The sequence below is a fragment of the Berghia stephanieae genome, chromosome 11, assembly GCF_034508935.2.
Source record: "Berghia stephanieae isolate SIO BIC M18660-M18661 chromosome 11, UCSD_Bste_1.3, whole genome shotgun sequence".
NCBI classification, from domain to species: Eukaryota; Metazoa; Mollusca; class Gastropoda; order Nudibranchia; family Aeolidiidae; genus Berghia; species Berghia stephanieae.
This window is the reverse complement of record NC_088370.1, coordinates 36463878-36471377: the sequence shown is the minus strand read 5'-3', so window position 1 is coordinate 36471377 and position 7500 is coordinate 36463878. Positions and strand designations below refer to the sequence as shown.

Sequence of the window (7500 nt, the reverse complement as noted above, 5' to 3'; positions counted from 1 at the left end):
ATTTCATGCGCACCGCAGAGGATCGTGATTCGTGGAGACAGCTGACCGGCAACGTGCTCAAGAGTACAAGCCACGATTTATGATGATGATGATGATGATGATGATGATGATGATGATGATGATGATGATGATGATGATGATGATGATGATGATGATGATGATGATGATGATGATGATGATGATGATGATCCACTAATTGTTCTCAAATCGCTTTACAACGGGTGGACATATTTGCAAGTTTGCAAACCGAACAGTTATGTGTTGGATTTAACACGAAGTAGTAGAAATATATTGCGATGGTTAGAGAGTACTTACATTACAACGATATGAGCCGACGTGCACTTATTTGCAGGTCTTATAACCCAATTCCTTAATGGCTCATTATAATAATGGGAATCTCAAAAAATGACGCAAAATATTGGCCATTACAACAATGTTAAACTAGGCCCATAAGTGCGTACATTCGGATACCAGAACTGAATATATGTACACGTCGATATGAGTACATATCAATTTAGCATTAGGTTGTCAGACCCGAAATAAAAAAATACATCGGTCCCAAGACAAAAGCAAAAATCGCCATGAATGACAAGACGCCAGGGCCAGATACTCATTAAAAAAAAAAAACTGAGTACGATGAGAAAAATATGTCTAAAGAGCACTGAGGTGAAAACTTTGCGCCATCTGGAGCGGGATTCGAACATGGAACTACAAGTCCGAAGGAGAGTGTCATATCCGGACCAAAAAGTCTCATCTCTTTCTCTATCTTTTTTGACGTCATTTTAGGTTAGTATACAGTCTAGTATAATTGAGCTTTAAGCTTTTCATACAGCGCAATATCTACTAAACGTGCTCAAAGTGCTTTACAAAGGGTCCCTGACAAACAGCATAACATGTAGAACGAGACTTGACGCCTGTTATTTAGGCGATATTACAAATGTTTCTCGACAGAGACTGACGGTCAGGTGATAAAATGTGAATAAAGAGCCTTTTCCAAGGACTCAACTATACGCAGAGCGAGGTTCGAACCCAGGACCTTCCGATCCGAAAGCGAGTGTCTTACCACAAGACCACATAGCCGCACAATAGTATACACTCTGGATTAGACAGGCTAGTGAAATCCGTAAAACGACATAGTGAGGACAAAGACCTGCTCCTAAATGCTAAAAAAGACAACAGTAATGGACACTGATAAAGTCCAAAAGCTCAAATTGTGGTTAATGGATAAAAACTGGAGATTGTCAACAATTTTGTATATCTTGGGACAAGAATATAGGCAAATGATATCCGAAGGAGATGGCACCTGCCCAAACAAAATTGGCAAAAATAATGGCAGCATGGAATAGTAAAAGCGTCCAACTGAAAATGAATATATTAAGAACACGTTTCAACAGCATTATATGGATGCGAATCATGGACAATCACAAAAAACGATGCGAATAAAATTAATGCATTTGAAATGAAATACAATAAGGAAATTCTTCGCATTCCCTGGACAGCAAAGGAAACTAAAAAAAGTGTGAAAGAGTCCCTGGGCATTGGGGAGCCATATCTCATCAAGATGATAGAGAAACTATTGCCTTTTTTGTGAAGAGACATGACTCCTTGAAAAAAATTCTAGAAGGTATTGTGGACTGTAAAAGAAGTAGTGGGAGACCAAGAAGAAGATGATCACAAGACAACAATAAACGAATGAATAAGCCAGTGACTGAATGTGGAAGGATGGCACTTGTTTCAGTTGGCAGTTGCGGAGGCCATGTCCAGGGGGAATAGGCTATGATGATGATACAGTCTAGAGAGTTGTCGTTGGTTGTGCTAAAGGAACCTATAGATAGTATGCGCTTGGCAAAGAAGCTCAGAACATTGCCATCCGGAAGTATAACGGACCAACACACAAAACTCTGTGTAACCGTGAGCTTTTATAGTCGGGGTAATACAGTTTAGTGAGAATCACTCACAAACGCGTATGGCAAAATACAATAACGAAGGCTTGAGTGACGTCATCTTCGTTCTATCTATTGGTTGAACTATTGAATAAATCTCACGTTTCGCTTTATTTGGTGGTGGTTGTCTTGTATTTTGACGTAATTTTTTGCCCAGTGTCAGCGCGTAGCCTTCGTTAACTTATAGCCTGACACTGAGATTTGTCTTTTGACGTCATTTATAGATTAATGCAACCTCTAGTGAGATGTTGTTAATAGTGCATAAGGAAACAAATGATTACATGCAACTCACGATTTGTTTTCATTCGTGGTCGAAGACTAATCTTTGGACGTAATTTTTTGGTCACATATTTATACTACACAACCCTTTCCACAGACCTTGCTGGTATCATTCAATGGGAGCGTGGCCTTCGTCAACTCATGGCCTGACACTAGAACCGTCTTGGACTGGCAGTTTGATGTCATTTTTAGGTTTGTGTAGCGTCCAGTGAGTTGTCATTAGTAGAGCTCATGGAAACAAGTTATTTCATTGGTTGAACTCTTGAATACAACTCACGATTTGTTTTCTTTTGTGGCAAAAGACTGGCATTTTGACGTCATTTTTTGGTCAGTATCAGGCCATAACTTTACGAAGGCCACGATGGGAGCGATCTATCTATATTTAGCTTTTTGTCCGACCATGTCATCACTCACATGATTGGTTGCTGTTCAACGATTGGATATTTCTTATCAAATGTAAACACGCTGCTTTGTTAATGAAAGTTGTAAACATACCCACTCATGTGGCAAGCTGAACAAAATTATGACCAATCATGATGTTCGATATTTGAAAAGCATTGAACGGTTTTCACTATGTAGGTCACTTTGATCATATTTTGCAATGTGACCAATGACCTCGAGCACATGGAAAGTTTACATTATAGATCATCCCCATTCATTGACAGCATAGGATCGGCCTTCTCCAATCCAATCTCAATAATGAATGTTCTCTTATAATAAAAATAAATAAATAAATAAAATAAGATTTTTTAAAAGAGCTTTTATATAGCGCAATATCCACTAAAATGTGCTCAAAGCGCTTTACAAGGGGTCCCTGGTCAAAAGCAACATTTGACATGTAGGACGGGACATGCCTGGTTTCGACAAAGACACTGCTGTTAACGGTCAGGTACTAAATTTACACCTGAGTACGGTGGGAGAATGTGAGTAAAGAGCCTTTTCCAATGACTCAACTATGCGCCGAGCGCGAGGCTCGAAACCAGGACCTTCCGATCTGAAAGCGAGTGCCATACCACTAGACTACATAGCCGCACATTCCTTCTCTTATTTGTATCAAATCAAAGCAAGGGCATGAAAAATGTACATGCTGCTGGTGTTAGGTGATGGTTTTGGTGCTGATGGACTTCTTCAACAGCTTGTCACATGACAGCATAATACTGTAATAGAATGAATGAAGATGACGTCAGGTCTCTTCCTGGGTTTTTGGACCACCAGTTGGGTGATTAGTTCTCACTTAATTCTTTTTTTTCATGTAACCTCTTGCTGCTAGTCCTGGCAAGCTATAGACATTATAATGAAGATAACGTCACTCGGGTATTTGTTATTGTTTTTTGCCATCCACGTTTATGAGTAATTCTCACTAAACTGTATGAACCAGACTATAAATGTTCATGGTTACACATAGTTTTGTGTGTTGGTCCCTTATACTTCTGGATGGCAATGTTGTGAGCTTATTAGCCAAGCGCATATTATCTATAAACGTTCATGGTTACAAATATTTTGTGTGTTGGTCCGTTATACTTCTGGATGGCAATGTTGTGAGCTTCTTACCCAAGCGCATACTATCTATACTCATTTAGTTATTCACTCATCAATACTATTGACAATAGGCTACATTCATCGGTTTGAAAAGTGTGCGGCTATGTGGTCTTCTGGTATGACACTCGCTTTCGGATCGGAAGGTCCTGGGTTCGAGCCTCGTTCGGCGCATAGTTGAGTTCTTGGAAAAGGCTCTTTACTCACATTCTCTCACCGTAATCAGGTGTAAAATGAGTACCTGGCCGTTAACACAGCGTTGTCTCTGTCCAAAAAATGTATAATATCGCCTTAAAGGCGTCATGTCTTGTCCTAAATGATAAATGTTGCTGTTGGACAGGGACCCCTTGTAAAGCGCTTTGAGCATGTTTAGTGGATATTGCGCTATAAAAAGAAAAAGCTAAAAAAAAAGCTCAATTTTTAAAATTTTCTTGATTAGTCTATGTATGTATTTCTTTAAATTGTCAATCTTTACCAAAAGCGACAAGTAACTGATGTGACCTACCTTTGTGCCCGCAGCCATAAATCAAGGAACACCACATAATAATAACATTAATAATAATTTTACTATCACCTCCATGATAAGTAAGTAGTTAGATTTGTTCTAATACCACATCTTCAAGACTGTAATAATATCCAGTAATATAATATAAATATTACACGGTACATAAAGGTAATCAACACGGGGGCATCTGCTCAACACACAGTAGGTAGTAGTAACACACCACACTAACACATTATTACTTTCAGTATTCTTACCTCCAAATCATATGCATCTACCCACCAGTGTTGCCAGGCGCATTTGCAAAAATCCCGTCAACTTTATGCCATAAATCCGCCAAAATCCACCAATTTTATACTACAAATTGATCTGCGACATTTGCCCAACATTCGCCAAAAAATCCGCCATTTGATTTAAAGCACTTATAATCAACAAAAGTGTATTGTCTCAGAATAAAATCGTGTTATTCACCTATTTACAACTGTATACACGGCTATTTCTATTTAAAGGCCTGACGATTCGGGGTTGATATAAAATAAATAAATAAATAAATAAATAAATAAATAAATAAATTCCCTTTATTCATCCCAAAGGGGAAATTTTTCTTTTGGGTCTATTCCAAGGGAAGACTGGAATAATCCAGGCATCAGCCGCAGTGCAGCGCCGCAAAGTGAGCTAAGGCTAGGTGACTTGCTCAAGGCCACACAACGCGGCGGGTAGTCGAACTCGGTACCTTTCAGTTACGAAGCAAAGACCATACCGCTGAGCCACGCTGTCCCATCATATCAACCAAATTCACACCACGTGTTGGATCCATCTCAGCCTCAATATTCTCTAAAACAATTTAGGGGGGGGGGGGAGGAGAAGAAATAATTAGACTTGATTGCTATACTTCAACTTTTTTTAAATGGTATACAAATCATCGAAAATCCGTCAAAAAATCCGCCATCCCCCAAGCCATTATTTCCTCGCCACGCGAATGTTAAAATCCGCCAATTTGGCCGAAATTCTGCCAACCTGGCATCACTTCTACCCACACGAGTAGATGTGTAATCCAACGAAAATACAAGAACACAGACGAGGTATGTATGTTGTAAGAGGGACGGATGAACCATATCCGACTACCCAGTTCACACAGTTTCTTGGTGAGCACTGGTTTACTTACCTGTCTAGTGAGCGAAAAGACACGTATTCTATCGCCATGGCTTGTTGTTGGTTGCTACTGTTTGTGGAGTCGGCTAAGTGGTGCAGATAATGAAGAAAAACAAGATAGAATAATGGATTAAGAGAAAGACAGATGGATAGGTAAACAGCTAGATGTATAGAAAGATAGATAGAAAATATAAATAAATAGACAGATAGATAGATAGATATAAAAGATAGATAGATAGATAGACATATAGATAGATAGATGTACTATGAATGGAATGTAGACAGATCGGCGAATTCGTGGATAAATGGATAGATAGATAGACAGATGAATGAATGGGTGGATTTATAGAGAGATAAAGAAATAGGAGTACGTTGTTAGAGTGACAGAAAGAGAGAGAGAGAGAGAGAGAGAGAGAGAGAGAGAGAGAGAGAGAGAGAGAGAGAGAGAGAGAGAGAGAGAAACTGGGTGATGAAGAAGAAGAAGACGACGATGAAGAAGAAGGAGGAGGTGAAGGGAAATAGGAATAGTAGTAGTAGTAGTAATAGTAGTAGTAGTAGTAGTAGTTGTAGTACTAGTAGTAGTAGTAATAGTAGTAGACGAAAAAGAAGAATAGGAAGAACGAAGAGGAGTAGGAGGAGGAGGTGAAGGAGTAGTAGTAGTAGTAGTAGTAGTAGTAGTAGTAGTAGTAGTAGTAGTAGTAGTATTAGTAGAACAACAAAACAAAAATAACAACAATAACAAAACCAACCACAACAGCAACAACAACAAAATACCCAACAAAATTAAAAACATTTGGCCCGAAAACTCGTCCTTCAAATATCTGATATCGGATATAAATTACCCTCATCTTGGCATTAACTCTCAAACCTGGGACTTCGCCAATAAAGCATTAATTTTTGTTAAATTTTAATTTTGCTTTTATTAATTAGTTACATTTACAAACGTAAACTATAACAAAATAAAGAACTATACATAGTGTTTTCTCAAATATATAGAACAATTTATTATTATTACTATTATTATTATTATTATTATTATTATTATTATTATTATTATTATTATTATTATTATTATTATTATCATTATCATTATCTATTATTATTATTATTATTATTATTATTATTATTATTATTATTATTATTATTATTATTATTATTATTATTATTATTATTATTATTATTATTATTATTATTATTATTATTATTATTATTATTATTTTATTATTATATTATTATCATTATCATTATTATTATTATTATTATTATTATAATTATTATTATTATTATTATTATTATTATTATTATTATCATTATTATTATTATTATTTAATTATTTTGGTAGTTTCCTTTTACCTGTATTGATTTGAAATTATATGTAAATGCATGTTTCATATTGGCAATTGCCTAAAATAAACCTTTGAAGTGAACTGAATTGAATTGTAATGGACAATATTTTGAGTCATTAAAAAAAAAGTATTTCTATTACAAAAATGAGCCCATAATGAATTGGGCTATCAGACCTGCAAATGAGTGCACATCGGATCAAATGCTATCTGTCAATGAGCGATCTATAGATAGTATGCGCTTGGCTAAGACGTTCACAACATTGCCATCCGGAAGTATAACGGACCAACACACAAAACGATGTGTAACCTTGAACGTTTATAGATTAGTTAATACAGTTTAGTGAGAATTACTCATAAACGCGGATGGCAAAAAGCAATAACATAGACCTGAGTGACGTCAACTTCATACTATCTATATTCAGATCTTCATCCAACTGTGTCATCAATCACATGATTTGTCGTGCAACGATTGGATATTTCATAACAAATGTAAACACGCTGCTTTGGTTCTGAAAGTTATAAATATACCCGTGTGTTAAGCTGAACACAATGACCAATCGTGATGTTAGATATTTCAAAACCTGCGAATACTTTTCACTATGTGGGTCACTTTGAGCACATTTTGCAATGTGACCAATGACCTCGAGCACATGGAAAGGGAATATAGATATTATGCGCTTGGCTAAGAAGCTCACAACATTGCCACCCTGAAGTATAATGGACCAACACACAAAACTATGTG

General features: G+C 36.7%; 1 protein-coding gene across 1 annotated transcript in view; it reads right to left on the bottom strand.

The window, feature by feature from the left end:
- LOC144956410 (uncharacterized) overlaps window positions 1-4530 on the bottom strand; it is a 90356-nt gene extending 85826 nt beyond the window's left edge. The window contains exon 1 of the mRNA XM_078886912.1: window positions 4264-4530. The gene's annotated coding sequence lies outside the window, so the exon portion shown is untranslated. The remainder of the gene's footprint in view (window positions 1-4263) is intronic.
- Between the last annotated feature and the right edge of the window lie 2970 nt (window positions 4531-7500).